The sequence below is a fragment of the Rhipicephalus sanguineus genome, chromosome 3 (assembly GCF_013339695.2).
Source record: "Rhipicephalus sanguineus isolate Rsan-2018 chromosome 3, BIME_Rsan_1.4, whole genome shotgun sequence".
NCBI lineage: Eukaryota > Metazoa > Arthropoda > Arachnida > Ixodida > Ixodidae > Rhipicephalus > Rhipicephalus sanguineus.
Genome location: NC_051178.1, coordinates 146,542,580 through 146,570,417, shown reverse-complemented (window position 1 = coordinate 146,570,417; position 27,838 = coordinate 146,542,580). Strand labels below are relative to the sequence as shown.

At 46.3% G+C, this 27,838-nt stretch overlaps 1 pseudogene; it reads right to left on the bottom strand.

Annotated features, from left to right (window-relative positions):
- The window catches only part of LOC119387403 (lachesin-like), a 143,643-nt pseudogene extending 118,713 nt beyond the window's left edge, over positions 1-24,930 (bottom strand).
- Positions 24,931-27,838: the final 2,908 nt, after the last annotated feature.

Genomic DNA, 27,838 nt, shown 5'->3' with positions numbered 1-27,838 from the left:
ATCGCGCACAGGCATCTGGTGTGGTAGCCAGGGTTCTACCACAGAGTTCACGCCAGCGCTTGAAGATACTTCGGGAAAAGACCCTATACATGTGTCATGTGGAGCAAGGAGTCACGTTAGCGGGTGTAACAGTGCGTGGCAGAACCGAGGAATCGCGCCAGGAGCCACGCCATCTCTCACCCATTGCAAAGGGCTGAGCCATGCTTCATCATCATCATCATCATCATCATCATCATCATCATCATCATCATCACCATCATCATCAGCCGTAGCATCGACAAAGTGTGCACCAACGTGGGCGCGTGTATTGACTTACAAGTGCGTATTGGGTACCCCGCTGCTTGACAAAATGGTTAATTATGGCATACTGGGGATTTCGCAACTATACGTGCAGTATGCGACGTAAGAGAGTGTACAATGGCACGGCCGAGAACTCCTTCCCTCACGGCACGGTTTAGATGTCCCCCGAGAAGCAAATCATGGCAAGTTTATGAGAAGACGATGGGCACGAGGCCTGATAACGCTATCGCGTTCCGCTCCTAAAGGTGAAGCTCAAGGATCCTCAAAGCTTTTTATTTTAATCATGCTTGGCGCGTGCGAATGAATTGAGACATAACTGTATTTTTATTTCATCGTACAGGTGGTTTCATGAAAAAGGTGCAGTGACCAATGCGTGCGCGAATTGAACAACCTTGAATATTTTTATAAGACAGGGGTCTCAAACACGCGGGCCGCATGCGGCCCGCCGACCATTTGCAGGCGGCCCGGCCATCACATGACTGTCTTCGCCTCATATTAGTTTATAATTTTGTGTCTGCAATTTTGTGGCATTGCTAAATGGTACTTACACTATTTTCTCGCCTACTGCGAATAATAAGGCTTTGTTGGGGTCGGCTACAAAGGTACGTTTGTTCTCAACCATTGTTTTTTTCGTCAGACACCCCCTGCGGTTACTATGTGTTGAAACATAATCGCGGAACGAAAATTCTACACTTCAGTAATCGGCATCCAGATTTTAGCCATTCTGGAGATCGATATCGATGTTTCTCGAATCTTGGCGCCAAATCCCGCGAAGAAATGAACCACGTATGAGATAGTGAAAAGGCCTTCTTTCAAATAGCAACGTTAGCTGACATGTTATTCAAAACCCCTTCCCCTCCCCCCCCCCCCCCCCGCTTCCCGCCGCTTCCACCTTCACTGTTCCGGCCCTTGTGGGACTAAATTTCGTGACTGAGGCCCGCTAGCTGAGGTGAGCTTGAAACCCCTGTTATCAGATAAGGCATAGTGCATGAGGTTTACTTTTTTGAGAGGGTTTAGAGAAACTATGAATTGTCAATGGGTACACTGCGAAAAACAAAGACATAGACTTGCATAGAGCAGTCCAGCACACGAAAGCACGGTCGTTGTCCCTTGAAAAGGTCAAGCATTCTCCCGGTTAAGTCTCACGTTAACTAGCTTCGTAGAACAGTGGCTTCCAAGGCTGTAGTATAACACTCTGCCATCTTATATTGGAAGCGTTGTTTATATCTCGAATAATCCTTAGAGTTCAACAGCCGCACTATTGTCGCCGAAGAGCGCACAGTGAAGGCGCTGATATAGTGTTAATGGACCTAATGAAGCAGATGTGAAACACAATGTCCCACGACTCTCCCTAAACATTCCCGGTGATGTCTTTGTCAGGATAAGAATACGGCTGTGCTTTCGCATGAAACAATGTCCCGCATGCCGTTGAAGTAACGTACGTTGTTGTGAAATGCCGTGCGACTGGTATTTGCTGTTACGACAACCAACTCCTCGTTTCCAAGAAGGTGTTCTTTGTTTTCCAGATCGCAGTCGACATAAAGATAAGACGGTCGAACAAATAAAAAAAAATTAAACTCGGTGATGCATGCTTCGTGACGGTCAAATCGTTTTCTTGCTTAAAGGGCGCTTCACGTTGAACCGACAACAGCCGCACAGACTTGTTTTTCTCATTCGATATGTCTCTCTGAAAGATATCGCGCGCGAGCGCTTGTTTACATTTTTTTTTCGTAATTTACCTGAAATGGGGACAAAAGCATAAACAAAAACAAGAGAAAATAATTCAATTTTAACACCGAATATGTTTAAGGCAACGCTAATTTGTGCAGCCTACCCTTTGTGGCCTGTATCGTGTGGTCTATCAAATATGGGGCACAGGAATTGGGTAAATCCCACAACTCACCACTGGTCCACAAAAAAGGAAGAAGGCAACAGTTAGCACAACACGAGGGAAATATATAAACCACAAGTTTTGTTCGTACAGGACCAACTAGAATCATTAAATGTTAACATACGCGACATCGTAGCAAACGATAAATCATCGGCCATAGCAAAAATTGAATTTGATGATATCTTCCCATCTAATGCAAAACTTTTACCTTCTAGATATTTAATGGGATTGTTAGAGAATCATTTACTTCGATTGGGCATAGATAACATAATTGCCACTGATGCATCCATGTGCGTAGAGAAAGCGGGAGTGGGCATATTTTCAGAGGCTTTATCATGGTCGTACTCCTTGCACCTCCCAGATTCTACTCCCATATTCGAAGCTGAGCTCCTCGCAATTATATTAGCCCTTCGAAAACTACCAGTAAATGAGTCATCAGTTGTTATAGTTACTGATTCGCTGACAATATGTATATCTTTATCTTCTACTGCTTCTGAGTCTCCCGTTCTGAATGCATTCACTTCCTTAATCCCAAAAAATCTGAGTACCGTGCGGTTGGTATGGGTCCCAGGTCATTGTGGCATACTAATAAACGAGATGGCAGACACTCTAGCGCGGTGGTCTCTGGGTGGTCCTATTTTGTCCATTGTACCTGACACAGCTTTTATTACTGATTCGAGATTTCGGAAGTATTCTTCAATTCAAGATGCCAAAAGTATGAAATTACCAGTTCCCGAATATGGTCATCTTTCATGCGGCTGGAATAATAAATGGTGTCCCACTCGAAGACTGGAAGTGGCTATTACGAAATTGCGATGCCGGATACCCCAACTTAATTTTTATTTATACAGGTCTGGTCTGGTGCCATCTCCTATGTGCTATTTTTGTCAGGAATCTGAAAACATTGATCATTTCTTGCTTACCTGCCGTCGATTCACTAGGCATAGAAAAAAGCATTTCGAAATGTTATTCAGAAACTTAAGAATTAATCTGAATTCTCAAAACATCCTTTCCCTTGGGGCGTCTTCTCTTGCCTTCAGCAACAGGAACGTCTGCTCAGCCATATGCGAATTTCTCGGTGAGACACGAAGAATTCCCTGTTAACTTATTCCTTAACAATCTTTGGTACTCCAGGATTCCTTTCATTCATTCGTTCATTGTTTCTCATATTGTGGTATTATCCTGCTCCTTATTCCATATCGACTAGTCATTCTTAAAATTTCGTTTATTCCTTCGGCAATTGATTTATTCCTCATTCTTTATATATATATAAAAAAAATGATTAAATTAACCGCCGGTTTCGTGGCCGACCCCCCGTAGTGGGTAAGAGCCAACAAACGGGAACAAGCAAGCAAGCAAAACGGGAAAGGCTGCGGCAGCTGCGAGAAGACCCCGAAGCGATGGAAGGCCTCCGCCAACGACGACATGTCTGTAGGTCTATGAGAGCTGTGAACGCTTGGTTTCAGTGCTAGCTTCTGTCTCTAGAGTTTGGACATCCGTGTCGTGTCTGTGACTGTCTGAGAGGCGCGAAGGCTTGGCTTCAGCGTGAGTTTCTGTCTCTGGGATTTGGACATCCGTGCCCTGTCTAAGGCTGTCTGTGGTTTAACTCGATATTGACGTGAACAGCGCGTGTAATACACAAGGACGAAGAAACGACGAGGACTAGCGCTGACTTCCAACTGAAATTTATTAACACAAACATAGAAAAACGAGAACAAGTAGGCACACGTGATCAACGCTCATTTGAATTGCGCATGACGGCAGGCATGGAGAGGGAACCAAGAGCCAAGAAGAATTATTAAGCAAAAACCACGAAACCGCGGAAAGACGTCAGGAGAAGCAACCAGAGTATGTCTAGGTTATCTGGCCGGATGAACTTAGGTAATCTATTTCTTTTTCAGTGAGGGCGATTGAAGGTTTGCTGATACAATTGCCTTTAGCAATGGCAGCAGCTTCAATGATTATGCGCGTGCTATCCTGGCGATGCCTAGCTAAAATCTGTGTGTTATCAAATGCTGGAGCGCACCCGCATTGTGAACAGTGCATTGCAAGAAAACCTTCTGTCCCTCTGCGTACCTTTTGGTTATGCTCTTGCAAACGTACATTAAGGCACCTGCCCGTCTGGCCGATATAAGTCTGTCCGCATGAGAGTGGAATGCTGTAAACAACGCTACTAGAGCAGTCAACGAATTTGTTCTTGTGGTTAATTTTGCATGCGCTTTCATCCCGTATTAGAGGGTTGGTCCTGACACTCAGCTCGGACAGCTTGTGCGGTGCCGAAAATACGACTGAGATGCCCGCCTTTTCACCTATCTTTTTAGCTTGTGAGAAATGCCATGCTTATACGGGATAACCGCCACCTTATTTCTCGCTGGTGCCTGAAGATCAGGAGACCTACTCGACGGCTTGAACTTTTCCCGCAGCTTGTCAGCGACAGAGACGAGAAGGTGACGGGGATAGCCGGCTGCCTTCAATCTGCCTATCTGACAAGCTGCGGGAAAAGTTCAAGCCGTCGAGTAGGTCTCCTGATCTTCAGGCACCAGCGAGAAATAAGGTGGCGGTTATCCCGTATAAGCATGGCATTTCTCACAAGCTAAAAAAGATAGGTGAAAAGGCGGGCATCTCAGTCGTATTTTCGGCACCGCACAAGCTGTCCGAGCTGAGTGTCAGGACCAACCCTCTAATACGGGATGAAAGCGCATGCAAAATTAACCACAAGAACAAATTCGTTGACTGCTCTAGTAGCGTTGTTTACAGCATTCCACTCTCATGCGGACAGACTTATATCGGCCAGACGGGCAGGTGCCTTAATGTACGTTTGCAAGAGCATAACCAAAAGGTACGCAGAGGGACAGAAGGTTTTCTTGCAATGCACTGTTCACAATGCGGGTGCGCTCCAGCATTTGATAACACACAGATTTTAGCTAGGCATCGCCAGGATAGCACGCGCATAATCATTGAAGCTGCTGCCATTGCTAAAGGCAATTGTATCAGCAAACCTTCAATCGCCCTCACTGAAAAAGAAATAGATTACCTAAGTTCATCCGGCCAGATAACCTAGACATACTCTGGTTGCTTCTCCTGACGTCTTTCCGCGGTTTCGTGGTTTTTGCTTAATAATTCTTCTTGGCTCTTGGTTCCCTCTCCATGCCTGCCGTCATGCGCAATTCAAATGAGCGTTGATCACGTGTGCCTACTTGTTCTCGTTTTTCTATGTTTGTGTTAATAAATTTCAGTTGGAAGTCAGCGCTAGTCCTCGTCGTTTCTTCGTCCTTGTGTATTACACGCGCTGTTCACGTCAATATGGAATACCAACTAGCCCGGTCACACACCTTGCTTCAGTTTAACTCGAACCTCTCAGCGCTGAGAAGCTGAGAATCAACGTAGGAACAACCTAGCATCACCTAGCTAAAGCCTAGAAACAAGCTAGAAGCAACCAGATTAATCTTCAGAATCGATCAGTTTTACAGTGTCAAGCCTTGCGCGGCTTGACACAGTTCCAACGAAGTTGGAAAGCACATATTTGCGACGGGAACTCTGCAAGCATATGTATCATGCTGCAAATAATTTGTTTAGTTTTCTAAAAAAAAAAGTCATTAAGTACATGAAAATATGTTTCGGTCTCGTAATGTGGCTGATGTGCTAAAGGCGGTAAGGAAAGCCTATCACGTGTCCTTTGTGCTCCCCCACTAATTATGAATAAATTTACTTCCTTGTGACTTGCGTCTATTTGTTCAGTCTCCAAGGTGACGACAGTTGCAGCATGTCTCAAAGTTGTTGCAATTAGTCGACGTTTGAGTATTGGTGATAGGGCAAATGGAAAGACCCAATTACAATAATGATGTCATTGCTGTCAGGACAGGCATTTCAAGAAGACCTGTTAATAACCCGCCGAGGTGGTCTAGTTGTTATGGTGCTTTATGCTGACCCGAAGGTCGCGGGCGCAAATCTCGACCGCGGCGGCCGCATTTCGATGAAGGCACAATGCTACAGGTCTGTGTGCTTAGATTTAGGTGCCCGTTTTAAAGGACCCCAGGTGGTAGAAATTTCCGGAGCCCTCCACTACGGCCTCTGTCATAATCATATCATGGTTTCGGGACGTAAAATCCCAACGATTATTAATATATTGAGGAGACTTGTAACTACAACCTTGTTTTAGAGGGCGCATTTGAACGCTTAAAAATTATAAGACGAGATCAGCCCTCAAAAATAACAAAACACCGTATTGGCAAAAAAAAAACAATTTTTATTGGCTCCTGATTTTGCTTAAAACTTTGTATCCTTACGCTCTATATATAGCTTTTTTGAGTTGCTTTCTCTAATAAAATTCTACGTAACTTAAGAAAAAGAAACCTTCAGATGTTTACATGTGATTGAGTTTTCCTTCGTAATGGCCATAATCTACCCAAACAAAAAAAGTGCGTCTCTCCGAGCATGCAAATTGACAACCGACGCACTTAGGCGGCTTGCCGAACCACTTGCGCTTCCGCATTCGTCGTGGCCAGGTTGCAACGCCCGTGCCGCAATTTGCATTTAAAGAGAAGCTTGTTAGAGTGGATTCTTTTCACGTACTACATCTCACCGAAGCCGAAGGAATGAGGAGGGCTTCGATTAGCCAGGCTCAATTTATTACATTGCCTTCCAGACATGAACGCGAATTAGGTTATCGTTCTGTTACTCTCCCGCCCGCCGAGCGAACGCACGCCGATAATGTTCGCTACATTGTTTTATGCGAAATATTCGCGCTCGTTTGTAAATTTTCGACGGAAGTAACAGCAGCAGGCGTGACGACATCGTGTCTATGTATACGTGCGCGGTGGTGTAACATAAACATAGCTTGAGCGTACAGTGCTTCTTTTTACGAGGTGCAGTACTTTTAAGGCTATGAAAGTACGAATTGTTGGGAGGCCCGCACACGATGCAGTCTTCTGTTTGCTGGTGCATTTCACTTTACCCAGAAGATCCACTTCAGTTAATGAGGCAGTGTGCCTGAAGACGCAGCAGACCAACCTTTTCTTTTTCTAGCCACATGGAGAATAAAGTATTGATTATAATGAAATAAGAAAACAGTCAAGAAAGAAATGAAGAGCATAAAAGGCAAATATCAGGCAGGAAGAAACTCCAGCAGAATCCTCCTCGCGGTGAATGTCGACGTTAATATAGTTAGCGCTGAAGCAACTCCGCGACACACCGCATTGACAAATTCTTCATTTCTGTGTAGCCAACTTCGTCAATTTTCTGCTACTGACAAGGACTTCACTTCCCTGCACTCAATGTTCCTCGCTATATGCGCGCTACGGTCTAAATCGCGTCTCACCACCTTGACGAGCAGTCGGGTGTCCTTCAGGACCCTTTTCGGTATTAAAGTTTTACCACCACCACCACTTCTATCTCAACACTCTGGTGCTTTGGAGTCTTCAATACTGACCTCGTGTTCTACTCGTTTAATGGGTTATGTTTCGAATGGCGACGTACCCCATTCTAGAGAACTAAGCTTGAATTCTAACACACCTACGGTCAAATGTGCAGTTGAACGTACCCAATGGCCCGAGTCTATTCCCGAGTTGTACAACCCAGCGACTAAGATGGAATGAAACATGTTATGTGAAAAACATAATGTGATGGAATGAAACATGTGAAAAACACACCGTGTGTTTTTCATCGAGCGGCCGTGGTTATACACGGACATGCCGAAAAGTGGTGAAGTTTCTAAATAGCAATGATCGCATCCAAAGACACTGCGAACAGAAGAATCGTGGTGCTAAGTACCATGTCGATGGTTATGTCTGTAATGTAGTGACTGCAGCCAAATGCAAACGTCCGACGTGTCTCTTATATGGTAGGCTAGACGAATCTGGTAGTTTTATAATGAAGTACATCCAACATGCCTCGCTTGTTTCAACATGTGTCAAGTTAAAGGAGTACGGACACGAAAATTTTCAGTCGTCAATCGTGAGAGAGAGAAAGAGAGAAAGGCAGAGGAAAGACAGGGAGGTTAACCAGGAATATACTCCGGTTGGCTACCCTGTGCTGGGCAAGGGGAAAGGAGATACGAAAGAATGAAAGAGAAGAATAGAGTCGGTAACGACACTACAATGTCACTGTCTAAAAGCATTGTGTGAGACCAGTTATAACTTTTCGTTCAGTCCGGTTTGCCGAAGAGACCGCAGCAATGCCCTTACAGCCACTCGCGCTGAAGACCGGGTAAGCTAGGATGGATGGATGGATACAACTTTATTTGAAATAATCAAAGTGAGTGTGGTTGGGCTCCTAGACGTCCGGGAGCCCCCTGTCCGACATCTCTAGGCAGGCCCGGTTCACCAGCCTCAGCTGGGTAAGCTAGTGTTTTAGGATTTTGTGCTCTGTTAAAGGCCAACTCCGGCGATTTTTCGAGGTCGATGGATCTCAGTGAAATTCGCTGGGTACGTTCCTTTGCACGTTTCCGTCATTTATGCCAAATTACAGGCTTGAGACATGCGCAGATTGGCTGCAAATAAATTTTAGAGATTGTCTGCAAACGCCCTCCTGGCTTCCCACAATTATTGGCAACATTGCGTCATTGTGGTATATACGGTAACGACCGTGCGGATGAGGCCGCCCGATCTGCACACGACAGTGACCACTACGCAGATATACCGTTCTCCAGAACCGACGCAGCTACAAGACTTCGTTCGCTGGCACGTGAACTCACACTTGCCCAGTGGAACTCGGCTGAATTCACCAACGCTCGTCTACACAGCTTGGATCCCAATCTCCAGCTCCGTCTTCTGTCAGGAATATCGCGAGCTGAGGAGACGCTTCTGTGCCGCCTGTGGCTTGGCGTGGCCTTCACGAATGCCTACTCCTGTCTGATTGGAATGGCCAACAACTCCACATGCAATTACTGCAGCTGCGAAGAAACGATCTCCCATCTTCTGTGTGAGTGTCCCCGTTTCAGTGCGCCAAGACAAGAACTTTCCAATGCGCTAGATAAACTTGATAATCGCCCTTTGTCGGAACAAAGGGTATTGGGACCCTGGCCGAGTCCATCGTCAGCGCAGAAGGCTTTAAAAGCATTATTACGCTTCTTGCGGACAACTGGTCTTAGAGACAGACTCTAAGTAGTGACATATTCTCGTTTCCTTTTTTCTCCTCTCTTTTTCCTTTTCTTGGCATCCTTTTTCTTCTAACATCTCTCTTCTATTATCTTTTATCCCCCTTACCCCTTCCCCCAGCACAGGGTAGCCAGCCGGTCTAAGAACTGGCTAACCTCCCTGTCTTTCCCCTTGTTTCTTCCTTCCTTCCTTCCTTGCGTCTGTGACGTCAGTGTTGGCAAGGCGGCGGAAGTGACGCAGCCGAGGGCACCGTTAACTTCGGCGCTTAGGCCGCTACAGCGAGCGTCTGCTGTGCACAAGGCGACAGACAGCATTGGTTTGGCCGGCGCTTCGCTGGTCGTCCCGGCTGTCACAGTTTTCATACTCCGCGCCGGCGTGACCGGCATGCCTTGCACGACTTCCGGTTCGTTCGTAACAACGTCCACGTCATACGTAGACAGTACACTCGGTTGGGTTTCGGTTTCGGTGTTGCGCTTTTTTGCTTATTTAAAATTATTCTCCAATTTGCCGAGTATTTCTGCTATCGGGCCCGTAACAGGAGCGTCTCAGGAACATAAAAGCACCATTACTTTGACATGGCCAAAAAATCGCCGGAGTTGGCCTTTAAAGGCCGGTTGTCTAGCTGGTCCAATGCGGCTGAGAGGGCTGCTCTTTGAGTGCCGAAACAGGTGCATTCGCAGAGAAGGTGCGCGATGGTTTCGCTGCACCCGCAGAGTTCACTCAATGGACTATCAGCCATTTCAATGGTGAATGAATATCCATTCGAGAATTTCACTTCAAGCCAAATACGGAGGAGCAGGGTAGAATCACGTCGTGATAGGTTGGATGGCACCTGTAATTGAAGATCTGTGTTTAAGGCACGTAGGCGTGGACTTGTAAAGGTCGGTGAATTCCACCTGTCCAGCGTTAAATGATGTGCTAGCACATGAAGGCGTTTTGCTGCATCAGATCTTGATGACGGGATGACGTTATCAAGATCAGGCAGCTGCATCCGCTTGATCATTGTCCTGAATGCCGCAGTGACTTGGTATCCACTGGAATATTATTGCGATAGCAGTTATATGGACACTCTCGGCGGATTTTTGCCGTCGCCGTCGCCGTCATGTCCCAGCTATATATATGTATGTATATATAAATAAAAGTCACAAATAAAAATTCAGAAGGAAACAATTCCGAAGGGTCCTATCGCGGTTTCGCACCTACGACCCCTCACTCGGCAACTCGCTGCTTTAGACAATTACGCCACCCCTCATTCGTTCTCCAGGATACTAACGGCTAAATACAAACGCACGCGGCCTTGGGTGAAACGCACGGGACGTCACACGTGGTGAAATTAAAATTATGCGAGACCTCGGCCATGCTGCATCGTTGCCCGCGCTGTGTTTTCGTCGTATCGCTGGCGACCTACGCTAGTTTTCTATTTTAAAGGGGTGCTGACACCTTTTTTCGAAGGCCAGTTTACTCTGCCATACAAATCTCCTGTATGCAGAGACGGCTCTGAGAAAGTGTGAGGCTCAGCAAATGCTGATAAGATATTTTAATTAGATATTAAAGTCAATTTTTCCATGGCGCACCTACTGACATCGACACTAGCTTGACGTCAGGCTACAGTACAAATTCTGGTGACTTCACGCAGCAGTCTGGCTAGTTGTGATGACGTTAGGTACCAAAACTTCCAAGATGGCCGCTTGTGCGTCATCAAAACTTCCAAAATGGCCGCTTGTGCGTCACCAACAGAGCCACGGTACACTGTAACGGTGCGGAGCGGCCGTGAAAACGTCACTATATATTGTGCGAGCACGTGACGAGCAGCTCATACCGTGTTGTGACGTCAGGGTACAGTAGGAACCGAAACAAGCTTTTAAAAACACACTGTAATTACTTTTTCAGGGCGCACTCGCGCTTAGCAATACATTTTCTAGGCTCTTGAGGGCTTGACCTTTCATTTGACGCAAAAAAACGACAACTGAAAATGTTCGCGTCAGTACCCCTTTAAGGTTCTAGCGGCGCGCCACTCATGGTCAGTCGGCCAGGGAAAAAGAGCGTCCCGTGGATCGTGCTGGCGCGAGCTAGTGGGAACGCTTTGGCTCTTGTAGACTTATGCCATAGGAGGGAAGAAACGAGACGGCTGAACAAGAATCACAGTATATATGTCACAACGCGACCAGGATCCTGAGGCTAAAATTACAGCGCAAATGCACAAGACACCCACGAAGAAAAGAAACGTACGACACAAGCGCTGACTAAGAACTTCATTCTTTTATACGCCAATGCATATATAAGCCCAAGGCAAACTTACCGCACATGCGCACACAACAATAGCTCTAAACCAAAACGTGTAACAAGGGTGATAGTGTATTAGATACGGGAAGGCATGAAATCATATTCATATGGGTGCAGGGACAAAGAAGTAAAGAAGAAGAAAGAAGGACAAAGAGGTGCGTTTGTGCTGTAATTTTAGCCTCAGGAATATGTACCAACTAGAGCCAAATGAAGTTTTATCTTAGTGACCAGAATCGACGCCCGCAGGGAACGTGAGCTGTGGCTTCACGTGCCACTGCCAAGCGCCTTCTTTATTTTCTTCTCTTGAGGTCGCGCGCTCTGCGGTTTTGTTTGCCGCCCAAAGGAAGGCGCTGCAGGGCCTTGGGACAACGCGAGCGCAAGAGTCCGAGAGTAGCTTGCGTTCTGCGCATGCGTCCTGGCGGCTCGCTAAATTCTTGGGTCCCCAATTCTAAAACTCTAGTGTTTCGCAGGATTTGGGATGTGCGCCTTCATACAGGGCGTGGTCGACCGTGCTCGCACGATAATCTCTTCAGGGGGAGTTTTGAACGTCCTGTGCTTTCACTGCAAAGTTTGCGCTGAAGCTATATACCACACGAAGGTCACTTTGCTCGCTGCAGCGACCGCGTTTGCGAAAGGAGTGATCTGCTAGCTAGAAGAGCCAAAGTAGGGGTTAGTTGAAGTAACAACTGTGACAGTTCGCGCTCGTCCGATGTATACCTGCGTGTTCTCTTCGTGCCTCATCCTTTGTGTTTGAGCAGCGCGCTGCAAGTGTAGAGCTGTGACAGTTGTTAGTTCACACTCGCCTTGTGTGTTTTCTTTGCCTGCGTCCTTTGTGCCTGAGCAGCGCGCAGCAACTTTCTAGCTGCTTGCCGTTCTTCCTGTGACATTCCAATTTCTTGCTGTCGCATTCATTGTTTCGCCCTTGAGGCGAAACTGTGATTATTTATGTTGTGTCCTTTCCCAATGGCTTCATGGTGAACGTGCCTGATTTCGGCAACGAGCTGCTCACGTGATCCGTCGCGTAAAGCGGAAAACAAGCTTTGCAGGGCTGCTTTCCAATCACAAAGGATAGACCACGAATTAGGTAGTTCTTCTGTGACAAATTGAAGACCTGCACGAAGGGCTACAAGTTCAACAGCTGTAGTTGATGTTGCGTAGTACATCTTCAGCTGTATTTTGACAGATCTTGCTGGAATGATTACTGCGGTGTTTGAGCTACTGGCTGTAACGGAACCGTCGGTGTAGATATGGACGCGATCATTGTGCTCCTCATGTAAATGAAGTAGTGTTGCCTGTTTGAGGGCAACCGATGACATTCTTGTTTTCTTCGTGATCCCTGGTATCTTAAGGCAAACATCTGGTCGCTGTAGGCATCATAAAGACGAGGACGGTCTTGCTGCAGGTGTGTAGTTTGAGGGCTGTGTAAGACGATTCGCAGCAATAACGTGGCTGAACGTCGTATGTGGCCTTTTGTCAGGTAACGATGCAAGATGGTTGGAAGGTGTCCTGGCAAGGTGTCGAATATGCGCCCTGAGGGTATCAGTTGTTACGTATGTTGACACAGGATGGTCTCCTGTTATGACAATTGTTGCCGCAGTAGACGCACATTTCGGAAGGCCGATACATGTCCTTAGGGCTTAAGCTTGTAGTCCCAGGCGTGCACGCAGATTTGTTATGCAGGCATTTTCCATGACAGGAAAGGCTGTATCTCACAAAACCGAGAAATATGGCATTGTAAAGCTGCAGCATAGACCTTACTGATGTGCTCCACGACTTCCGCCCAGATATTTCAGAAGGTGTGTTATAGCAGTTAGGCGTCTTTTTAAATACAGAACGTGCGGCATCTATGATAGATAGCGGTCGATGAATACACCCAAAAATCGGTACTTCCGGGCCCGTTGATCTTTACAGCGTACGGCTGCATTGTCTTGCGTGAGTGCACCCTGAAAAAGTAATTACAGTACGTTTTCAAAAGATAGTTTCGGTTCCTACGGTACCCTGACATCACAACACGGTATGAGCTGCTCGTCACGTGGTCGTGCAAAATACGATGACGTATCCCCGGGCGCTCCCCACCGTGGCTTCGTTGGTGACGCACAAGCGACCATTTTGAAAGTTTTGGTATCCGACGTCATCCCATCTAGCCAGACTGCTGCGTGAAGTCGCCATAATAAGTACTGTAGCCTGAGGTCAAGCTAATGTCGATATGTCGATAAATGCGCCGTGGGAAAATTTACTTTAATATCAAAATAAAATATAAGAATTTGCCGAGCTTCGCAGTTGCTCAGAGCCGTCTCTGTTTAGAGGAGGTTTGTACGGCAGAGTAAACTTACCTTCGAAAAATGGCGTCAGTACCCCTTTAGGAAACGTCGAGCATAAGCGCGCGGAACACCTAATTACTCCTTTCAGTCAGGTCTGTGTTTTTCCTGATTTTGTCGGGGTGCAGCACGCCTGAATTTACGTAGGCGGCGCAGATCGTCGTGCCCAGGACTGCCGCAACACGTGTTAGATCTATGTTTCCAAAGCATCGTTACATTCACAGAGAAAAAAAAAACTCGTTCCATTCGGCGCCTCTCGACGCGATGCTATTAAATTAGCTGCTTCTCGCAAGTGGGACGAATGATGCAATTATGATCCGTTGCAGATGTACTTTACCGATTGCTCGAAATGTGTTCTGTGTTGCAACATTTCAGAGTTAAAAACTTGCAGTAATCAAAACTGCAGTCCACAAATTAGCAGAAACGTTAACTAACAAAAACTGAACAGCCAATCTCTCCGAATGGTTAGCTTTACTGAACTCCCTTCAGATCACCTACAGTTTTCATTCCCCAATAGGCGCGAGTGTTCATTATCTGCATCGTCAGTCGGCTGTAGTTTTTTTTTCTTTCTCTACGCTTCCTCCGGAAACTCTGCTTTAATCGTACCTCTGTACCGATCACTAATAAATTGTCCCTAATTAGCAGCTCGTGCTATGACGTCGTATGAGACGTCATTCTTTCGCTTAAGTTTAAAAACATATTCGACCACGTCGTACACACCTTCACTTTAAAGCTGCTTCAGACACTTAATGTGGAAATTCTATATAAGCGGAGTTGTGCGTAAACGTGAGTGAAAATGTATTACGTTCTGCCGCTTACTTCGACGTGTGTCGGCGCCTATTCGGCTGACGGCTCGCTCTTCTAACGAAACAGTAGCTTGAGGTGCTGCCATTATTCCCGCCCATCCTCAACGTGATACCAGGCAGGGCTGCCGTTGGGCGGAACTGAAAAGAAGCCATAACACAAGCCAAGAGTAGCTAAAGTAGCCAAATCGTTTACTTTTATCGCCAAAATTTGTAGCAATACAGAACAGAAGCAGTATTATGAGTGGAATTCTAGCATTGGGCAGTAAATAATACCATTTCGAATAAGCAAGCCAATAGAAATGAGAGCACAATTTTTTTCCTCTTGCTTGGTCTTCAAGCCAAAAATGAGTTGCAAAAAATTAACGAATTGTAATAAATTCAGTGCACCTGCATATAGTTTACGTAGAATCGATAGCATTCTTTTAAGATACAGTGTAATCCTATATCATTGCAGCCAACAGGCATTTTTCTTGAAGCCGTAGAGCGAAACTGATCAATAGAGCTACCACAATACTAGTCCGTCTTCAAATAGTGAGGTTTAATAAAAATAATGATTGTCTTGGTTTAACGTTCCAAAACCACCATATGATTATGAAGGACGCGGCTCCGGAAATTTCGACCACCTGGGGTTTTTTAACGTGCACCTAAACCTAAGTACACGGGCTTCAAGCATTTTCGCCTCCATCGAAAATCTGGCCACCGGGCCGGGGATTCGATTCCGCGACCTAAATAGTGAGTTCTGGTATAGGATGAACAGTGCAGATTCAGTGCGTTGCGGACCACTGTTTTTGTCACGTTCACACGAGAGCACGCGCTTCGCATCAGAAGCAGAAACTTGCGCGTAGCATCACCGTATATAGATGGCGGGCAGCGTGTGCAACATGCATGCAACTTCGTCACTTCGTATTTGCACGCGCGTTGGGTAGTGGTGCCGCGATTCGCACTTTCCTGTCGGTGGGTGGAGGTCGCGCACGCGCATCGGTCAACAGGGCAAAAAAGTTTGGAAACAATGTATTTTACCGGCAAATGATGAGAACAATGGTAATTCAATGCACCAGAACACAATTTTAGAAGTAGCCAAAAAGTAATCATGGAGACAAGCTGAAATTTTCGTCGCCAATGGTGGTCAAAAAATAGCCAATATGGCACGAAGTAGCCACTAACGGCAACCCTGATACGTGAGTCTCAGCTGGACGTTCGTGTCCAGATTTGGAGCCCAACGTGGGGCACCAGTACAGGAGTCTCTATTTCGATTTAAAGAGAATCTTGCGTTTTAGACTTCCACAAGAAATGTGTGACTCAAGCCACAGTTCACTATACTATTTACAACATCACCGAGCACTTTAATCTACAGAAGTTCTAATTTTTCTTAAAACAAAGTTATGGCCAACCCCGCATACACGCCACACATAGCCTACTAGACAAACGGCAGCAAGCTACCCGACCTTCGAGTGAAAATACTTCTACGCGAGGCACACACTCTCAGACGCTGTGCCGAGAAGATTCAGAACACCTCATTTGCAGATTCGCAGCTTTCTCAAAAGGCAGACGGTACATTCGACATCTGCTGCACGCTGACATGACATCTCTGCAGAATTTAATACAGTCCGACCATAAAGCACACAAAGCTCTCGCAATATACAGTAGACAAAGTGGCCTGTTTCGAGTGGTGTAGGAGAGGTCGACTGACTCGTGTGAAGGCGTGACATGAGGTTGCTCATCGCCCCTTACCCATTTCCCATCTCATCCCCAAAAGCGCCCAATAGTCGTCCTTTTCTTTCAATAAAGTTCACATTATTTCATTCATTAGTCGGTTTCTTTGCCCACAGGCACAGTTTGTCCTAAGTGGTGCTTTCAGCGACTTCTTTCTTCGTTCTGAAAGTCGTATTCATCTTTTAGAGAAAACAGACTGTGCCATGAAAAAAAAAAGGTATGTGTTATTTAGTGCAGCATGTACATGTAACTGGTATTGGTTCCTGTAAACGCAAAAACAACGCTTGATTAAGAAGATAATGACAACCTTAGATGTTCAACATGCTATGCTACTTTCTGTGCCTTTTGTGTGCAATACTAGCACTCCCCAGATCTGCGGCACCGCACTCACAGTGCGTACCCGCATTTCAGGAGGTACCAAGTCATGTACTACACTTGCCGATTTTGCCAGTTGGTTGGTTGGTTGGTTGAAAAACTTTATTTGGATCCTGCAAGGCGCGCGTCAGCGCGCAGCGGGCGACTCCCACGTCGGGACCGTCAGGCCAAGCCTGCCGGCCGCCAGTTAGTTTTTTTTTTTACAACGTAGTAATGAAAACAAGGAGCCATTGCACTGGTAACACGGATGCCGTGACACAGGGAACTGCAACGATAACCAAGGTCAATCGTTGAAATCTTTGATAAATATCGCAACACACTTTATGGCTGTCTAGCAGGGGAGAAATTGCCAAACATTTGAGTGGCGTTTTTCCAGCTAAGCTGACGCAGTTTTTCTTTTTTTCTGCGGACGATTGCCGGCTATTCCTCACGCTCCGATAGCAATGAACGCTAAGACTATCGTAGGCGCGTAGGAGCGAAACGAAAGAACAGAAACAAGTTTTATTGCCCACTTTCCAAATGCAAAAGCGAATCGAATCCCCCCGAACGACAACCCGGAGAACTTGAATGGGGTCATTTCTGCAGGCGACCGAAAAGAAAAGAGTAGCAGAAAGAGTCAACTTCAGTACGCTGCTTGCTTCCGCCAACAAAGTTGCTTATTACGCGGAATTTTCGGCCTGTTTTCTTACTTTTTTTTCTCAGAGTTCCGGCGTCTCTCACGGCAGCACGTAGATTTTCATCGGCACCTTAACGACGGGAACGTTTATGGCCGCAAAAAAACCAGCGAGAACAACATTCTTTCGTTTTGGCTCTTCATTTCCTAAACGCATGTTTTCTCCGTCTGTGTTTCCTCGTTTATTTGTTGACGCCACGCAAGCTTTCAAGGAAGCTGGACGGCGAAAGACCAGCGGGCACAGAAATGGTAGGGGAGCAACCACGACTACAAAACCATTAGCAACGGGCAACCAGATAGAGCACGCTGATAGGAAAGCGTCGAGGTTGCCGTATGGTATAGCAGGCGGCTGCTGCTGCGCTCCCGGCTAGATGGCGCAGCACGAACACGATTTATACCCCTCCGGTCAAAGGTGCAACCAAACTGGCCCGTAAGGAGCGTTTGTTTGTGTTACCTACGAGTTCTTTTCCCTTTCGTACACTCCGTATATCGCTGATAGTAGTGTGTACGACTATTCAGTCGGCGGTTGTAAAGGGGCGAATGATGAAAACGCTCAAAAGCGGTGTGAACCTCAAAACAAGCCCGAATTTCCGAGATCAAGGTGCAGGAAAAGAAATTTAGAGAGATATCATTCTAGAGCCAATAATATAGGAAGAGTATAATGAAACAGCTTACAATCTTTTAAGAAGGTTTCGGAGCAAGTAAGGCACTCAAGCAAACTATTCGTAACAGTGGCCTCTGGCTACAAAAAAAAAAAACGTTTACTAGAAACGCGCATGACGATGTGCATTTTTGCTTACGATGCTGAGAAGACAAACGAACGACAACACATCCGACCTGAGAGAATGATGGTTTTTGTGTTTAGTCGTTACTGGGCTCGGCTGCTGAGGCTAAAGTCGCGGATTTGATGTATTTCGAATGAGGCGAAACGCTAGGGTCCCGTGTACTGTGCGATGTCAGTGCACGTTAAAGAACACCAGGAGCCATCCGCGTGCCTATGAATCATATCGTGGATCTGCAATGTTCAACCCCCCAATTTATTATTAAGAACGCGTGTAGCGAAGTGACACAGAAGGTATGCAGCCATAAATACATGAAAGCGATAGCTCACAATCTGCGTCGAGCGCTGTCATTGATAGATAAAAATTGCAATGTCTATCAATCGTGTCTGTGCCACTAGGTGGCGCAAAGTCTTTAAGAGGAAACGCGAGAGATGAGTTCCGCTGCAGTATACACGTGATCATGCTGCCCAATATTTTCCAAAAAAAATTCAAATATTTTCCATTTTAGGAAAGGAGAAAGCTTGAAAGTAAAGAGGAACGCGTGCGCATCATGGTCTCTGCCTGTATTTGCCAAAAGCTACGTCGTGGCATCTCGAGGACCTGCACGGGAAACTGAGCGATGACGTCGACTAACTCGCCTCATTTTCGTGGTATTACCTTAATTCCGTGAAAACTGTTGCTGCCGGTAAAAACGATCCGCTTTACACTTCCGAAGTGTCATTTCCGATTTTAGGTATAAGTGAAATTTTTTTCTTATAAGGCCCATGGTCAGGATAATATGGTGATTTGAAGAAATGAAAATTCCTCGAAGAAGAGATGTCGCTGGAGCGACACCCTCTTTTTAAGGATTTTTCGTCTTTGTTGCTTATAAGGCATTTCCTTACGACTAGAAGGCTTACTTCGGAAGCGTGAGTCTGCGTTTCTTCTCTCTTTTTCTTTCTCTTTATCGTGCGCAACGAAGAGTTGCTGTTTTTCCATGGTTTTGTTTTATGATATAAATGCGAGCGTGGTTGTTGAGACGCACCGACCGAGTACACATTTAAAAGACTCTCCGTCGTTATTCCACTGAAGTTAGAACGAGCACTAGGACCTTTATTTTTATTTCCCTATCAAAAATTCAAATTCCACTCGCCATGCGCGTTCTTTACGTGAATACTGCATTTCGTGCGAAATAGTGTTTCGGTTATCCGAACAGACAACCTTGTACACCGGCCAAATTATCCATTTTGGTTTGTACGTTGATACAGCTTGCCTTTTCGCCCCGATACATAATAGTCGGGGTTTTACGTCCCAAAACCCCGATGTGATTATGAGAGACGCCATAGTGGAGGGCTCCGGAAATTTCGGCCACCTGGGGTTCTTTAACGTGCACCTAAATCAAATCACACGGGTCTCTATAGCATTTCGCATCCATCGAAATGCGGCCGCCGCGACCGGGATTCAATCCCGCGACCTTCGGGTCAGCAGTCAAGCACCATAAACTCTAGAACACCGCGACGGGTGCTGCCCATACACAGTGCATACTAAAAAAGGGAAGAAAGGGAGAAAAAGACAGAAATACAGAGAAACAGAGAAACAGAGCAAGAGATAGAGATCAACACACACGAAAAATATGATAGAAAGAAAAAATTGGGGGGACGCTTAAGCTTCGCCTTTAAGAGTTGAACGCGATAGGAATATCCTGCCCCTAGTGCGCACTTCGAACACTACGAGTGTTTAACAGAATGCGCGCACTAAGGTGTGTGCCTTATGTAATGGGTAGCATGCTTTAAACCAGGGGCAATTATGCGCGAGAAACTTTTTCGAAGTTGCGATGCACCCACTACGTGGTCTTAAAGGAATACGCGCAGTAATGTGCCTTCTGTAATGGGTGGCTGTCTTGAAACCACAAAGTCGTTATGATAATGACATGGTGTGACGCCCGATGGCAATGTACGCTTGTACCACGCAATATTACTGCGATATTGAATCTCGTACTGTGACACCTGTATACAGGACGCGTATTTTTGGGAAGCATGAAAGTTACTTTCAGTGCAGCTCCAAGCAGAGGCGTGGCTGTGTGATAATACACATTGCTACAATGTGTGTCTGTTATTGATGTACATGAGACGTTAGTAAACCGGCAATAAAGAAAAAGAGACGTGGCTGTGTGGTAGAACACCTGCTTGCCACGCAGACGGCCTGGGTTCGATTCTCACCCGGACCCAATATTTTTATTATTTATTTTATTTGCAGCTTTTTCGATTTCTCGGTCACGGACAAGATGATGATTTTTCGCTCACAACCAACGGTGCCGACGCCGACGGCGGAATTTCTGCGATACGAGGTCTTTAACGCTATCGCGTTAAAATGCGGGTTGCTTAGTCGGTCGCTGAACAGTCAACGCGAATTCTCACTTACACAATACAAAAATACAAAACTACGTGTTTACGGACGAGGCGTCTGACGGCTATTTAAATGAAGCTTAACTTTGGGTCACTTGGCCGTCAAACGTCCTTTTTTTTTTCAGAATCACACAGGCCAGTGTCAATCAAGACACGTTCTTTCCTCTTCTGTTTCTCCTCAAGAGTTAGTACTCCGTGACGTTGGAAGCATAGGTCAACGTCTCATGACGTTGGCCAGTACACCAGTATTCAGACCACTTTCAGACGCAACGCTCCTAATTTTCTTTCAATTTCAAAACTGCCGTTGAGACGCACACGACAAAGTGGCCCTTTTCTGTACCCACTCGTAATGTGGAAGAAAAAAAAAACAAAGAACACCGGGCCCACCTTGCGTCAGACGCCCCCGTGTGGCAGGAAACGCAGGGGGTTTAAAAGAAAAAGAAATATCTAAGAGCATCTGATTCTCCATTGTCGACACTTGCAGCGCGTTGCTCAAGCACAAAGCCGTAACAACTGCGACAGTTGTTAGTTCGCGCTTGTCTTGTGCATGCCTGTGCGTTAATTTCGGGCGTCCTTCTTTGTGCTTCAGCGGCGCGCTGCAAGTATCGAGCTGCTTCTGGTTCTTCGTGTGACGTTTCAGTTTCTTGCTATCGCATTCATTGCTTCGCCCTTGCGGCGAAACTGTGACTTTTTTTTCCCGTCGACAGCCCTTCGTACTTGATCTTGAGAAACTGCTACAACGTGTGTACAAGTTGGATTAAACGTTGATATATGCAGCCTTTCGTCAGTGAACCATACTGTCAGATGTAATAAGGTTACATAAGCTGATTACCAATTCAAAACAGCGATTTAAGAACTAAAAATCACTCCAAGTGTGCGGTCGCATTTACTATCGAAAACTCTACGTGATACTTTTATAGTTTGAGTAATTGATGAAAATGTCGCTGCGTTGTTCGTTCATATGTGACACTGTACAATCTGCTTTTGAAGTTCCACATTTCACTCGCTTACAGCAGCCTTTTCTCATGTATATGCATAGGTGATGGCCAGAGAGTGCTTTCTCAGGGATGCCTGATAAAAAAATGTAAATTCCATCTTTGAGCGGTCTGAAATTCAGCTTAGCATATGCACAAAGCTCCGATCGAAACTTCTAAGTATTATTTCATGCGTGAGAAAGAGATATATTGGCGACGTATTCTTGCTGCACTTGACAGAGGCTTAAGCAAGCTCGTGTCGAAAGGTACTTGAAAACGTTGACGTGCTGCAACTCACGAATGGTGTGCGCAACGCCAGCGCATTCTTAATAAGCAGCTGAAAGCAGAACGCCGCAGCGGATAACATTTCTTTTTTTTTCGATAGATCGAGCTGTGATTCAGACCTACGAGGTTATAAGGTAGGAGTAGGTTCATATTCTGAGTCAACAGCAAGACTGCATCAAGTGAGGCTAACAAAAACTAATCCTTTCGTAGACTTTCACCGCGTTCCTAGAAAAGTTAGGTCCTCCTCTGCAAATCTCAGTCAGTCTAACTAAGCTAGTTTAGGGGCCAACACGGCTGCCCATCTCGCTTATATATTACCACCTAGCAACAATGAGTAAAGTGAATGCTTAAGTACATGACAAATGTCCTTGGTCAAGATATTGCAAAGAACGAACATAGAACGACCGTGTGCTGTTGAACGTACCTGCATACGAGTTCTAATTCCGAAAATCGAGTACTAAGAAACATTAAGGCGTTAGTTAAAACATATTCGTTTCTGCATTTATGCAGTGTCTTAAATCATAATTGAGTTAATGGTAGTCATGGACATTACAGGATTGAGATTATCATATCGAAAAATTGTTGCTCATAAGCTGCACGGACAAGGCATGGCAGTTTTAGTTTGTAAACATGTTCGAGCACTGATTAAATTTGTCAGCCTTCTTGTTAACTCTCTTTTCAGTAAATTTCGAAACATTAGTCAATATTGCCATTCAGTTGACGTTTTCATGTATTTTAAAGCACCCATGAGTGTTCGATGAAACGAGGCCAGACTCAACCGCTCGAGCCGCTAATGTACCGCAATAACAATCAAGATCTTCGTAGGTACAATTCTTCTGCGGCGCAGTACGCTCGGTACGTTCTTTTGCTAAAAACCATCGACGCACACGCAGTATAGTGCCGGTACAGAACAATCCTTTACCAGGCGTTAATGACAATAAAATACAACAATAATGATCACGGTTATTATTGCGAGACAAAAGGCGTGCCACTACTCAGAGTGGTATGCTAGGAAGATCTTATAAGCGATAGCTGCGCAAGTTGTTGTTGTTGTTTTTTTTCTCTTGATTTTGAGGCACGCGCTCGCAAACGCAATGAAGTCTTTTCGAATAAGATAACCCGTGAATGGGATTAATTTTGTTCACTAACGCAACAGGTAAAGGCCCCTTGATGAAAGCGAACTTGCGTGTTAGATTAATTCTGTGCAACACAAGTCACGACGCGTAGCGAAACGACGAAACGGACGAGGTGGCCGGATTAGTGGCACTTTAATAATGCCGCAAGAAACAAATATTGACAACGTTCGCTTTCTTAAGGTCTGCGTTTGTCCACAGCCACCTCTAAATCAGCGAAGGGAGCATTGTTTCTCCTGCCCGTATTCGCAGAGCACTTCCACAGATGCACATATCGAAACAAAACCACCCCAGTTACCCACCGGCCCAAGGTGCACTGAAAAAAACGAGGCAGCGACAGCCGCAGAACGCTCGCGCCCTGCGAGAGAAAGTGCGTACGAATGGGACCTCGGGACATGAACGTGACTGAGAGGTACTCGCTCCCCATTGTGGCAGTTCCTTTTCTTTCCCGACCGACCTGACACTCCCTTCCTCTCGCTAACCCTCGTTCCGTGCGTGCTGCCGGCGGCTCGCGGACGATTACGGTCCCCTTCGGCACCGGCTTTCAGCTGCCTGCCATTCGGAAGCAAAATCACAACGAGGGGCGGCGCGACGGGGTCATTACCAGCATTCGCGCGAAACACCGACCGGCCCATTCGCAGAGTGCCCGGCGCTCGCGCAACAAGCCGCGCCGCGTGCCGTCTATAAATCGAAGACAATTAGTGAACCTTTTATTAAAATACACACAAGCGATGGGACGCGCGTGTGAGGTTGCTTGCTACGGCGCCCCTGGAAAAAAAAGGATAAAAGAAAGTTTACGTGCAACTTGCCAAGCAAACTCAAACGCAAGAGTCGCGCGCAAGTACAGATAGAGACGAACCGTACGCTTCATTTACTGCGTGGGCGTCCAAATGGGCTTGTTCTCTAACGACGCAAACCTTTTCCCGAGAGCTCCTAATGGTGCGGACGGTTAGAGAAATTCGGGTCTTCGTTTTTTGTTTTTCCTCGGCAGTGGAGAGACGGTTTCTTCGGACGTGTCGTGGCGTTGCCCTATTCTTCGGCGCTGGTGAGATGCGTTTTCATACTTGTGCGTGAAACGCTGCCAAGCGTGCAGCGCCGGCACAAGAAAAGACTCAAGGGTACTGAGGGCACAATTGCGTCAATCGCGACAAAAGTTTCACTGCGCATTGGTCTAAAATTTCGTTGCCGTAAACTACGGCAGTAAGGATTCACCTTGTCTATAATGTAGCGTGCAAAAAGAGGAACATCGTAAAGGCATTACAGGCAACAAGCACCTGGTGAGCTGTCAAAAATTTTCTTCCAAGTGACAAAAAGCTTGCGCCTTACCTGCGACGAACGCCAACAGTATGAGCAGGCTGGACCGCACGCCAGCAGTGTCCCCCGGTTTGTGAGCCATCGCTGGCAGGGAGCGTCCTCGCAGTCGGTCCAGACGCACGTCAGAGAACGACGTCTCTCGCTGTCACTGCGTCCATCGAACTGATTGACAAGAGAGAGAGAGGCGACTTCTTGTCCCTTCCACTCTCCTTCACCCTCAGTCGTCAACCCCTGTGCCTCTTTCGCGCCCAATCGTCTCCCAAGCGCTAATAGAAGGAGAACGACAATCGAGGTAAAAATAAAGAGGAACAGGCACAACGCTCTTCAGTCACTCCGGGCGAAAAAGCGGACGATCGAGTCACATGGCGAACTCTTGTCCAGCTTCGTGAATGTCAACATCGGCACTGTCACGCTCGAGACACGATCACAACGACGAAACACCACGTCAGTAGCTTGGGGCCCTGGCGAAGCGCGCCAAGAAAGCAGGCTTCCGCGAGGAGTCACAAGAAGTGTCTGGCCGCGCTCACATGTTCCCGAAAGCCGGCGTGACACAACAACAATCGTGGCGCTGGCGGCGCCGAGCGCTTCGCGTCGTCGTCCCTTCCCGAAAAAGTGCGCGCGCGCTCTCGGAGCGCTCCGCTCCCTTCCTCTCGGCGCGGCGCGGGAGTTGGTGTGAGCAGCGAACGCGGCGCCGTGTTGCGTGGCGCGCCGCTTGGTTCCCTCGGGATCAGCGCGCGACCACGCTTTCAAAACTCGCACGCGCGTGTCCGGAGCAGCGGCGCGCCGGCGGCCGGGGACGCCTCCCCCAACCGGTGACGTCACCAACGCGTGCGCACAGGGAGGCGCCGGCCACTTGGAGACACTCCCCACCCCCTCTCTCCCCTCCAGCACCAAAGCACACCCCGTCCCTTTCCCTTTCTACTTTTCCCGTTTCCTTTCCTTTCGTCCCAACTCCCTACATGTGTCGGCAGGACTGTGCGTCCCGGACTGCCCTTCGCCGCTCCGCACGTGTATTCGCGTTCCTCTATTGCAGCGTTGATGAAGCCATACACTCCGCGTTTCAATTTTTTTTACACAAGCCAGAAAGGAACGTGGGAATCCATACCGCTCCGTTGTTAGCAGAAGCTAGCTAGCTCCCGAGGAAAAAGGAACAGTATTTATAGTTACTGAGCGCCTCTCACATCAAAGCCTTCATACCGCATCAAACGGCAGACAGCTAGTCTTAGATTACCATGATACTATTATATAATACCGCCATATAGGCTCCTGGTGATTGGAGTTAATGAAATATCCCACACGTGTTATAATGGTCTCTCGTGCGATCGACATCAAGTAAATTTAAGCAGCGAAATAACTCAACGTACTCTACATTCATCGCATCGTCAAAACGTATTCTGTAATTAAATAATTCCTTAGCAAAGCATTCTATCTTCAACATATGTCAGAAGGGGCGCGGCTGCCCAAACTGTAAACAAGAAAATCGGATACGCGGGAAAGCGACTATCTCTCCAGCATCGCTTTTCTTCATTAATAATTATCTTGGACGGTTGAAAACTTTTTCTGTTCACATCCCAGAATGTAACTGAGGTTTATTATTGCGTGTAAATTATTCAGGTGTGTGACGAACAATTCTGCTAAGAAAACTGCGCTGAGGACTATCGAACGCTCTCAAACTTTTCGATCCCTCTCCAGTTATTTTCAAGTAAACAAAATGGCGATAATGATCACTGACTTGGACCATAATGAACTCTGATGGCGTATGTTTACTTCAGAATTATGCTGAATTTTGCAGTTATACTTCCTAGGGCCAAAGAAGTGAGGCTACCATCAATTCTTTTTCATTCCACTATGTTAAATAAAGTTTCATTCTCAATTGGCAATTAGATATCTTTTGTTGTTGTTGTTGTTGTTGTTGTTGTTGTTGTTGTTGTTGTTGTTGTTGTTGTTGTTGAATTGTCAATATTATGGCACGATGACCTCTTTCATGACATTAGAGAAATATTTTGCGTAGTTCGTAAAATCTTACAAGTTGTACAACGCGTTTATAAGTAATTTTCTACACAGTCTGCAGCTACCCTTTGCAGCTCAAATTTTAATAATAATTGTTCGGGTTTAACGTGCCAAAACTGCGGTATGATTATGAGGCACGCCGTTATGGGGGACTACGGATTAATTTCGGCCGCCTGAGAATCTCTAACGTGCACCTAAACCTAAGTACACGGGTGTTGATTTGTTCTTTGCACTTCGTCCCCACCGAAACGCGGCCACCATGGCCGATAATCAAACCCGCGCCCTCGAGCTTAGCGGCGCGACACATTACGTGCTAAGATACCACGGTGGATACAGTTCAAACTTTGACCTTATGTCACCCATAACGTTCCCCTATTTAAACCAAGCAAAAAAGAAAATCAGGCGAAACTTGCACTAAACCGCGCAAGTCTTAAAACAGCGAAACTGGACAATTCTAAAGACTAACCTTGTTGCTTCTAGGTTGCTTCTGGGCCTTACCTAGGTGATGCGGGTTGTTTCTAGGTTGCTTCTAGGCCGTAGCTAGGCTTTAGCTAGGTGATGCTAGGTTGTTTCGACGTTGATTCTCAGCGCAGAGATGTTCGCGTTAAACCACAGACAGTCACAGACACGACGCGGATGTCCAAACTCCAGAGACAGAACCTCGCGCTCAAACCGAGCTTTCGCACCTCTCATACATCTACGGGCACGTCGTCGTGGTGTAGGCCTTCCATCGCTTCTGGGTCTTCTCGTAGCCGCCTTTGCCTTTCCCGTTCCTTAGTATTCTCTCCTTGTGCGTACTCGGGGTGTTCTGCTCGCCGTCGCTTCGCAGCCATTTGTTGGGCAAACTGTTACCTTCTTCCTTTTTAGTGGAAGTTGCGTGCAGTGGGATTTAACCAATTTCTGTGGCGCATAGCCGTTTATGATGATGATAATTTATTGGTACGGGGTGAAAAAGAACGATTTGAAAAACATCTTCGCTGTTGAAGCAATATGCCTCGCTTGATCCCCCGAAAATCACAGTGAAGTCTATCCCGCAGCTCGAGAAAGGCATGAATAAACGTGTACTGCGTAAATATTTTCAAAACCGGTTGCTGTTACTCCACCCACGTCAACTTTAAGCGCAGATCAACAGTAATATGGCTCGTTGCGGAACAACGCAAAAAGGACGAAATATCATTACCAATTGACCCAGTTAATCACGCTTTAGTAATATTTACCCATTCTCTTTAAATGTAACGTTACTGTCGTTTTCGGTTGTTCCAGAGCATTTCATGCGCCGTCTACAAACAGGGGAAAATACAAACTATTATCAGTCTTTATGAATCTCGAAATCATTCTACGCATTTTCCTTTGTTCAATTGCTCCAAGAGCTTTAAAGGCTAACTCATTATTGAAAGGGCCGGCAAGTATGTTTTTTTATTGTCATCTGATTGTAAACCATATCCTGGTTTTATTTTCGTGTGATCTGGTTCAAATGTAAGGAGAGCGAAATAAAGGAACCAC